Consider the following 11,412-nt stretch of genomic DNA (forward strand, 5'->3'; position numbering starts at 1 on the left):
CCTTCGCCGCCAAATGTGCAACTGTACATTTATGTTATGTTATGTTATGTTCAGCAGTGCAAATGTACTGTTTGTGTGCTTATGTGCCGAGGTGTTTTTTCCTGTTCCCACACTGTTCTTATCTTTATGAGGATAGTCTGAGAGTTGCTTTTTTTTTCCCTCTCCTCTCCTCATGTCATGCTGTATTGTCCCTGCGAGAGTTAAGAGAGTTGTTTTGGCGCCGCATATGGCGACTCGGTGTGTCTGTGCATGTTGCTTTAATGTGACATGCACCTACAGCACCAGGACAAATTCCTTGTGTGTGTAAACGTACTTGGCAATAAAGCTTTTTCTGATTCTGATTCTGATTCTAATGATTGCTCCAACAGTGGACCTTTTTTCACCAAGCTGCTTGGCAATTTCCCCGTAGCCCTTTCCAGCCTTGTGGAGGTGTACAATTTTGTCTCTAGTGTCTTTGGACAGCTCTTTGATCTTGGCCATGTTAGTAGTTGGATTCTTACTGATTGTATGGGGTGGACAGGTGTCTTTATGCAGCTAACGACCTCCAACAGGTGCATCTAATTTAGGATAATAAATGGAGTGGAGGTGGACATTTTAAAGGCAGACTAACAGGTCTTTGAGGGTCAGAATTCTAGCTGATAGACAGGTGTTCAAATACTTATTTGCAGCTGTATCATACAAATAAAGAGTTAAAAAATCATACATTGTGATTTCTAGAATTTTTTTTTTAGATTATGTCTCTCACAGTGGACATGCACCTACGATGACAATTTCAGACCCCTCCATGATTTCTAAGTGGGAGAACTTGCAAAATAGCAGGGTGTTCAAATACTTATTTTCCTCACTGTAACTAGCGTCACGTGCAGCGGTGTTTGTGTTGTCTGTATCGTCTTCACAGCATAGATTTTTACAAGTAAATGTTCCAATCAATGATCTAGGCAGCGCATTCTCATCTTTCTCCTTCATTTTACAGTTGAATGGTGGCTAGAACGGCTCCGGGTCAAACGTCAATATGGAATGGATTAATCTGCGTTATTTTTTTTAATGGGTTATTTTTTCTCAGATTAATTAATCGAAATTAACGCGTTAGTTTGACGGCCCTAGTTTTAAGTAAACGCAACGTTTAGTCCCATCTGTGTTGTTTTCCTGACAACAGCAATGACCATAGTGCTAGGTTGTGTAATTTGTTTTTGTTTGTTTTAGCAGCAGACGGAATCCTCTACAGTGAAATCCAGTCACAGTTTACACCATTTAGCTGTCAGCATTTTAACCGTGTTTAATCCTGTAGCTAACGGTAGGCTAACGTTACCTGCTGCCAAGTATACCGTGTTATTAGTGTTACTAGCGTGACATGCAGCGATGAGGCACTGAAATCCGCATTGATATTCCGTCTGGTAGATACCGGGCACCGGTGCCATATTGGCACCAGATTTTAACATGCGCCGTTTACGTGGACAGAAAATTGCGTTGTGGTCGCACAACAGCCGAAATGTTGTGTTTGCGCACGAACATAGTGTTTAAACTTCTTTTGAAATAAGAATATTTTCCAGTTCTGTCATTTTTTATTTGTTTTAATTTAAACATCACAAATATTGAACAGGTGGTTGCCAAGGGGGGCAACCAGAGGCCGCAAAATAATTGACTCAATCTGGTTGCCAATGGCAACCGTTACTGTCGAGCCCTGGATGTCATTGCCATTTTTCTCCGTTTTAACTTTTTATTGCTGCATGTTTTATTTCATGCTTTTATACATTATGAAAAGCACTTTGGTTTGCCTTTCTGCATGATTCATGCTATATACATAACTTCCTTGTTTCCACACACATTGCATCTTGCACCTGTGTATATTATAACTACCAAAGAGATATTTATGCGCTATACTTAACCCAGGTCTGAAGAATACAAGAGGACGTTACTGCATCAGGGAATGTGGGCCTAATAGCGACATGGTGCGAAGAGAGAGAACCATAAATAGCCTCGAGGACTGAAACCGAGAGATGGGCCTTCCTGGAGCTGGAGTCTACCCACCAAATATCGACAGTCAACACCAGTATTACGGGGGCTAAAGGTCCTACTTCAGCTATTACAGCTAGTCACAGACACATGAACTTGACTGATGATCTCTTTGGCTTTTAAAACTGGCTGTCATTTTATTTATTTTTTAGTCAGACGCACACAACATGTTCTGAATGAACATTTAATGTAATGTAATCCTGTTTGCAAAATAGCTACAGTATCTTTTTTTTTTTTTTAAACATTCAGTTGCTTTGATAGACGGAGGAGGTCAGAGGCCTGTACTACGAAGCAAGATCAACATGCCCTGGATTTATTTCAGTTACCCGGCTTCACCTAACCTAACAACCGCGGACCCACATAAGGTGTGTCACGACGGTGGTTAATAACTAGTTCAATCAACCCAGGGTTTCCCAATCCAGCGATGCGCACGTTCATATAAAAGAGGCGGTGTTTGCACAGCATGACCAATCGCAAACATCTACCAGAGGTGCATATTTTACAAAAGAAGAGCAAACTATAATTCTACATAAATATTATTCTGGGCGGAGTGTCTGTCTGTCTCTCAAAAGGTGCATCCATAAACAAACATATTAAACATTAATATAAAATAAACAATAACTACAGAAAAAAACAAATCTATATACAAAGTAACTGTTGAAAATAATAAATATAGAATAAAGGCCAATATATGGAATTGATATTCAGCATACACAGCTGAGAACACAATTAATGAGGTAACACTGATTAGCACAACCTGCTTTTCTGTTAGCCAAACATAATGGCAGGACTCTGAATTAGACAAGGGGTTTAGTCGTTGTGAAACGCTGTACGCCAACAGGCTATAAAAAGTATACAAGAGTGTTCTCTGCACTAATCGGTTAATATCTCGCCGTTTGGACGGTTGTGGACATGCATGCATGCACACGCACGCACACAAGCAGCTAAAGGTCACCTCTCTCTTCGGCGTGACCCGTTCACTTACACTCAAATCTAAACTTAAGGTGTTTGTGTGTGTGTCCGGAGTGACAAACACTTTTGCTGTCTATGCCGATGCTCAGTTAATGCATTATATAAAACATGTACACAGAACATGCCGAGTTTAATCCTGACACATGACTCAACAGTGTGACCTGATGAGCAAAGACATTGTGTACATATCTCAGGCTGCAAAATCATGTACTAGTATATACTGTCATGATTATACTTCAAGATAAATAACTGTAGGAGTAGTGATATATACCCTACATCAAATAGTCAGGATTAAGATTAATGGCATTATAAAGCAGCGTTACATCCATGGATACAATGGCAATAGAGTTAAAACCTATAATTATCCTGCATGTCCCAATGCAGCTGCTTAGAATAATCTACAGCGCTCAGTGTCATCAGGTACCAAATTATTAGGAACCATTTTCCAAACTTGTTAGCAAACACTTTCCCACTTACACATTTAGCAAATATTATTATACATTTTTCTAGCTTCGCACTGGTCTCCACCAGCTCCTGTGAAAAATATTTGGCTATTTAGCTTCTAAATGCTCCATTATGTTCATCAGCTACACACCAACTGTCTGTCTGTCATCTAGGGCTGGGCAGGGAGTTTTTTTCTTCTTCTTGAAAACAGAAGCTTGATGTGGCTGGAGATGGTGTTGATGAGAGTGGTGAGAATGAACCAAATAAAAGTTTCTTTTAGCTGTTTTTTTAATACTTTTAACTGCCATTTCTTTTACATAAATTGAATTGACTTGTTGCTGAAATGTACTAAACAAATAAAGCTGCCTTGCCTTTTTTTCTTCTTCAAAATATTAAAAAAACAGACACTTTGATAAATGGCACAATTGTGGTCGAAAAATGCAATCCAATATTTTATCCTAAAGAAGTCAAAATTCTTTTGATGAAGTATCCATTCTTACGGTTTGCTTTTTTTGGGATGATAAAGCAACTATGAAGAGTTAAAAAGAAAGACTTCTGGCTTTACTCTGGTTCCACTGCTCTGAGTTTTTGCAATTGTATAGATTTAAATGGACTGACAAAAAGCCTCACTACAGATATGGGGGATGTGGCTGTTAAGCCTTTCACTGGGAAATTGCAACTAATGACAGCAGTTATACAGGAAGGCAAATAAATCACCAGAGAAATACAGTCTCTACCCATTACCGAGTACATCTTGAAAAAGAAAAAAAAAAAAAAACACAGGACCACAAGAAAACAAACGGAATGCTTGTAAGATAAGGTGAGGCAGTCGAAGTAGTGAGTGTCAGTATACTGTATGAAACAACACACAGGCAGTGGCTTTGTTTACAGTAATGAAACTAACGCTGCATTCAGGAAGACAATTCTCATTAAGCCGTTTAAGTGATGAGTACTTTGCAACTCTGAAGATAAATCCAATAATAAATGAAGCACTTAAGTTGCTACAAGCAAACAGGGAGAAATAATATTTTAGTACATATAATTTCGCAGTTGCATGAAATGTATTTTAAACATCAGAGTGAGGAAATATGAAACATCTCAAACTTTGCGAGCTATTGTTTTAAATCCACCCTTCTTTCGTTTCCCGATAATCTAAAAATGTCTATTTTACGTCAGAGTGAGCGCAGACTCGGCCTCACCCGGTGCACTTCCTATCTTCTTACACGACACAATGATACGACACATGAGCACATTTCAAAACAGGATACTGAAGTATCTACAGTATATGGTGCAGCAATCACATTGTGTTTGTGCAACTGTGCTTAATCTTAACTAAAAAGCTAAATGAAGAGCCTTTTACGAACAAGTTAAGGAAGTCCAATTGGCTCCCTTTAAAACATCATATCTAGCATCACGTCTGGATTATAAACTACCAACGGCTAAATAAGCATGTCACACATCCTCAGGGCCTGGGGATACGAAGAGGGCATGGGGAAGAGAGAGAGAGAGAGAGAGAGAGGAAGTGTGCAGACAAGGTTACAAGAAACGGATGTGTCCACCTTTCTGGCATAAGCAATAAGAACTTATATTTTTAGTTTAACTTTGGTTTCTACTAACTTCACATGTATTTGTGGCGTGATTTCATTGTGTTTCAGGGAGGTACCGTGCTTGTGGAATTACTGAGTGCTAATTTTCTTCGTGACTGTGTTGCATCCTTGTGCGTTTGTGCGTGTCATGGCAACTGCTCACATCGCTTAGCCTAACTCCTAACGGTCATATCCTGTTGCACAAGCACTGAGGGTTGCCTCATTAACCCATCTCATTGTCATTGCCAGACAGTTAACAGAAAGGAAGGACAAAATTACCAGCCTACTTTGCCACACCAAACTAGTGGCTGTACTTTTAGCCTGTATAGCTTGCTTCTATAGATCATTGGGGGTGTGAGGGGTTGGATGGAGGAACAGGGGGTGGGGATCTGTTTGGGGATATTCTTTATGAAAATGAAAAACAGCAACTGTATAACTGCATATTGATTGTAAATTGACCATTGCGTTCAATACAAATATATAAAAAATAAAATAAAGACTGCTCTGCTGAGTGGCTTTGTGTTGTTATATTTGTGACATACTGTGTTTAGCACTTCTACAGTCTAATTGCCTTCATCAAATGTTCCTACTCCCAAAGCTGATCCAGGTACATTAAGTGAACGAAAAGTGACTGGAAAGTGACTGAACATCACAGAGTCAGACTGAGGAATTCCTCTGGTGGCCAAATTGTTGAATGCTATTCAGTCATTTGATAGTGTTTAGGGGACAATGACTGTGTCACACGCAAGAAGCAAAGATTGCTGCAAAACAGACAAGGCAGAGTCTGTGGGTTAAAGACATCCACCCACAGACAGTGTTATATACTAAATGTAAAGCAGAGAGTCACCTCATAGTGTGTTTGAGTACAGAGCCAACAAAACAAATGTGTGTCACTGTCCTACCGTCTAAATGCATTTACCTAGAATGAATTGAAACTTTAGTTTGCTCAGTGTGCCGAATCCATGCAAGGTACCACTTACATGAAGGCCATTATAGGCAATACTGATGTCAGTTTATATCTTCCCCTTAATGCCTATAAAGCATTTAAACCCACTGATGTATTTGCCATTGTCAGGAGCTACTGCTGTCGGAACATTTACTGTAACATTATGGATTAGTTGTTGTGTTCATGCAGCAGCATATCCCTGTAAGCTGGTTTTAATGGACCTTGGAAAACAGCAGCCAAGCACTCTAGTAGCAGCAGCAGCAGCTTCCGACTTTGTAAAACAGCCTACACATTTGGGTTTAGACTTGTTATAGGCATTATTGGTGATAAAGAAAAAGAACCAAAACCTGGCCTTTCAACCCTGGCTCCATTTTAAGGGTTAAATGAAATCTGGATGGACAAGTGTTTAAAAAGAGCTTCAATTTTGGTTTGTGTAGTCTGAATTTTATTTTGCTTCTGTGGTTTAACTAGTGTCTCATCAGAGAATAAGCCTCCTATCAGAGTGACACAGTAGGTCTGGAGATCAAAATGGCCAAAGTGACATCTATCAACTATATCTGCTGCCATGTGTACAAAATACTGTATATTTTCTTACTATGCTGCAAACAAAGGTTTTTTGAACAGCTAATTTTATAATTATCAAGTTTCATCAAGCCTTTTGTCTCTGAATGAAGTTTGGTGAGCCTGAAGCCGCTGCTAACAAAAATGCAGAAGACTGCTGGTTGTGTTAAGATACGATAGAACTTTATTTATCCTGGGGGAAAATGTTGTGACCCCCCTGGTTAGCGGCCAGCTAGCGTCGTAGGGAAATCGCTGGGAAAAGCTAGTAGTATTTCTGCTCTGGTCGCTCACTAATGTTAGCTGAAACTGAGTATTTATCCTGAGTTTCATAGTTCATGAACAGACAGTGGTGACCGTGTTGGTGGCAACGCAGGACATGAAAATTCCTTTAAAGATGAACCAGAACCAAGAGGAACACTAGAGCTGGTTGATTTACTGAGTGTTTACATAGACCAATGCTATGACTGTATATAGCCAGCTTTCGTTTGTTTATGTAATTGCTAAATACAACAAAATATCTGCAGATGGTAGCTAGTGAGCAGCGTTAACAAGGGGATGTTTATTACTTTATTTAGCTGTTCCATCTGCCCAACTGTAGACATGTTTCTGTTGGTATCATAATCATACAGACAGTGCCCATTTTGTCTATAAGGAGCTCAGGCTAACAGGCAGGTAAACGCATTCACTCTGTAAACTGGTCGGAGCATGGACTGTATACAATTTGGATATAGTCTTAGTGATGTCATCTATAGGTTTCTGAAGAGCCAAAAATGAATACACAGTTCACTTTTTTCTGCCAAGAGTCACTCAAAGTGAAACACAACATCATTTTTAAAAAGGTGAGTTACAGTAGTTTCATGAAGGGAGAACTTGGTCAAAGTTTTTGTACCAGGCATGTTAATATCGTTGTAAAGTTGTGCATTTTAACATGGGGATCAATGGGGATTTACTCCCTTTTGGAGCCAACCTCAAGTGGATAGTCAAAACTGCAGTTTTTTGGAGCTTCCCCATTGGCTTCATTTAAAGCCCGAGACACACCGAGGCGATAATCGGCCGTCGGACAGTTTGGTGAGGTCAGTGACTCGAGTCTGTTCGTTGTGTGTTCCGGGCCGTCGTCTGTCCGAGGGGCCGTCGTCCTTCATTTTGGCCAATCTGACATGTTGAATCGGAAGGCGGGCACTGCTGGCAGTCGGACTCAAATGACCCATCTGATTGGTAGAGTGCTAACTCGGAAACGGGGAGCGGAATGAGCGTGACTAGAGTCTCTCAAAATCTGACGAAAATCTTTTAAACTGACCTTTGTTGATCTGAAATGAAGACAGATTCAGCAACAGCATGGCCTATTTTTCGCTTAAAATGTTTTCAGAAACATGTTTCAGTGAACTATTTTAGTACAATATGAGATCATATTCTGAACAAGCCGCCATGACAGTCTGTCTTTGAATTTCCGGAGAAACCAGACCAATGTGACGCGTTCGTCCAATCAGCTGCCGGTTTTCATTTTTGGGCGACAATACAGATTAGCGCCACCTGCTGTTATGGAGACGTATTACGTCTCGTTGCTTTGGTGTGTTCAGAGGCATTTTTTTGACCAACTCGGGGAGACTGATCAGTCCAACTGACTTTTCTGCAGAGGGTCGGCCGTCTGGTCGGTGTGTCTGGGCCTTTACAGCACAGGAGGTTGCCGCTTGGGTCTGAGGTGTCAAACTAGTACTATTCGAGATTGTGTGACAGTCTCTCTAAACAGGACAGAGCATATTTCTGTACGAACACGAATGACAACATGGTTATAGGACAGACTCGATGGGATGTTACCATAATAAGCAGCACCTCTGGGTAGCTCCAGATCTCCCATTTGGGATGTGCTAAATTACTGACCTTGAAATGGAAAGGCTGGCTGGTGAAGGGGCAGATCTTTAAATCTGCTGCAGCCTTCAAGCGCAATTCAGTACTTCATTCAACACTTGAGAAAGCCAAATTCCTTCAACTAGGCCTAGCCTGCAACTGAAGCAGCCTGTTTTCTGCTATTAAATAAAGTCAAATGCACATCCATCAAATAAATAGTCGACCCCCTTTGACATTTGTGTTCTTGAACACATTAGGAAGAAACTCTGTGCCTTATGTAGATGACTGTTAACACGTGAATGTACATCCTGTGACGGTCAAAGTGTCCTTGAGCAGGAAACTGGAGCTGGTGCCTGCTCACTGAGCTGGAGGAGGACATCAGTAAATGTCTAAAAGTAAGGATTCTGGGCGCCTGGGTAGCTGGGTAGAGCACGCGCCCATGTACAGAGGCTCAGTCCTCGAAGCAGTGGCCACAGGTTCGGTTCCGACCTGCAGCCCTTTGCTGCATGTCATTCCCCCTCTCTCCCCTTTCATGCCTAAGCTGTCCTATCCAATAAAGGCCTAAAATGGCAAAAAAAAAACACATGGTGTGGAGAAATGACTGCCTATCATTCAGAGTGTTGGTTGTGTCTGAATGGCAACATGGCTTTGAGATAATCAAGGAGACTCCATTATACCATTTGGCAAACTAACCTCTTCTGTATTTAAAAGAAAAATCCATACAATACAGCACAAGTTGATGATAAATAATATACATTATATATTTTAAATGATCCCAGCACCTCTTTCTCTACCATAGCAACTGCACAACCTGGTGCACAGAACAGAGATATAAATGCAACAACCAAGATAAAATATATATACTTTAGTAGTTTACTACCAAGCCAATCATTTTGTTCCAAAAGGCTGTATTTTCAATATAAAGTCGTTTGAAAGTCAAGACCATAATCAATCCGAAAAGGGGTTTGCACAATTGAAAAACAGATGGTTGCCTGAAATTTACACTTTTGTTGTCATTTGCTTAATGATTATTACTGTCTGGTCACGCTTTAGCAGCAAGACAGAAACTTACCCTCTGCTGGATGGAGGCTACTCATCCAAAGTGTGGTTTGGACTTTTCTGTCTAAACATAGCAGGCATACATACACTGCTGACACACACACACACACATCTGTGCAGCAACTCTGGAAAATGTTGCTCATGTGATGAAAAACGTATCATGGAGAGCACATATGGCATCAGAGATAGAGAGAGAGAGAGGAGAGAGTATAGGCGGAGGAAATATGAGTAGACTAGGTCTGGAGTAGTAGCTTAATTCTCCAGATTAGAAATATAGGTTAGACTACCTGAAACCAATCAATGGGCAGACAAAAGCACCATTCAGAAAACATTCTCTCAGTTATCTCCTTCAAATACTGGATTAACGTTTGCCTGCTTTCCATATAATGTTATTGTTTGTGTAGGAGGTTTAAGGGTCACTTAGCACTTTGTGTGGTATAGGGCTGCAACTAACGATTATTTTCATAGTCGATTAATCTGTCGATTATTTTCTCGATTAATCAATTAGTTGTTTGATCTATAAAAGTGTCAAAACATGGTGAAAAATGTGGATCAGTGTTTCCCAAAGCCTAAGAGGACGTCCTCAAATGTCTTGTTTTGTCCAAAACTCAAAGATATTCAGTTTACTGTCACAAATGACAGAAGAAACTAGAAGATATTCACATTTAACAAGCTGGAATCAGAGAAATCTTATTTTTTTTAATAAAAATATGACTCAAACGATTAATCGATTATCAAAATAGTTGGCGATTAATTTAATAGTTGACAACTAATCGATTAAATCGATTCATCGTTGCACCTCTAGTGTGGTACACTTTGCAAATGTTAGCCTACCCAAGACAGCAACTAGCCTAATGATTTTTTTAAACCATAAATTAATCTATATTTTAGTCTCAATCAATATGTGGAAAATGGAACAACTTCCATGAGCCTAAGGTGACAAACTATTATTGGGCTACATTGTAATTTTTATGATACAAAAACAGAGAAAAGCCGCAGATACTCAGACTTGAGAAGCTGGAAGCAGTGACTGTTATTTTGGATTGATAAATGCCTTAATCAATCATGGAATTGTTGATTCAATTTATATCGATCAATTAATCAATTTTCACTAACGTTACTCCTTACGGCACTAGACCTCGCCTATAGTTAGCGTAGCCTAATGCTGTAACTTCAATGTTGACGTACTGCTTTCATATCGCTATAGGATATCGTGTTTCTCACGTTTCATGTATTCGTTACTAGCCTAACTCTTCTTTTCTGAGTTTTGGTCATCTTTCCAAATTAAAGTTACACACGCATGCACCTTATAACCACATTAACATGTTCGTTAAACGTATTCCTAAGTCACACTTTGATGCAATAAGTCAGCTAAGGTAAACTCAGTTAGCTTAACGTTACTTCTATGAGCGGCTAGATTGTCGCCAGTGATACGAACGCAGTTTGTCCTTTAAAGTCCTGACAGAAAACTCCTCCGGGGCTTGGTTAACTCACTCGTTTTCAGCCGTCCTTCGTCACCCAAACAATGGCGGACCAGTTGAATAAATCCATGCGACTGTCTTTTCGGCGGCTAAAAAAAACGTATTTTGCCGTGTATTGTTGCTACTGTTCTCACTCCGCCGACAACTCAAGACTGAAGACTATCGGAACTGTCTTTCTTTCAACGCTCTCAATGTTGATGATGACGCTGTGCTCTTTATTCTGGGCGGAGCGAGTCTCTCTCTCTCTCTCTCTCTCTCTCTCTCTCTCTCTCTCACACACACACACACACACACACACACACACACACACTCACACACACACACACACACACACACACACACACACACACACACACACACACGGTTAAGGAGGCTCCATTTTACATAGGCTATCTAGATTACTAAGATTGGAATATTTCCTTAATAACTGTACTTTATATAAGTCAGTTTCTTTTTATAACTGTTTGACTGACTGTAATGGTCTCGGATTAACTGACTGACGTTA

General features: G+C 40.1%; 1 protein-coding gene across 3 annotated transcripts in view; it reads right to left on the reverse strand.

Moving 5' to 3' along the window:
* The window catches only part of b3gnt2b (UDP-GlcNAc:betaGal beta-1,3-N-acetylglucosaminyltransferase 2b), a 33,828-nt gene extending 22,719 nt beyond the window's left edge, over positions 1 to 11,109 (reverse strand). For 2 of the 3 annotated variants that reach the window (XM_031316014.2, XM_031316013.2), the window contains exon 1: positions 10,921 to 11,109. The gene's annotated coding sequence lies outside the window, so the exon portion shown is untranslated. The remainder of the gene's footprint in view (positions 1 to 10,920) is intronic. The other variant, XM_031316015.2, reaches the window with a different exon arrangement.
* Between the last annotated feature and the right edge of the window lie 303 nt (positions 11,110 to 11,412).

This window comes from Sander lucioperca, chromosome 15 (genome assembly GCF_008315115.2).
Source record: "Sander lucioperca isolate FBNREF2018 chromosome 15, SLUC_FBN_1.2, whole genome shotgun sequence".
NCBI lineage: Eukaryota > Metazoa > Chordata > Actinopteri > Perciformes > Percidae > Sander > Sander lucioperca.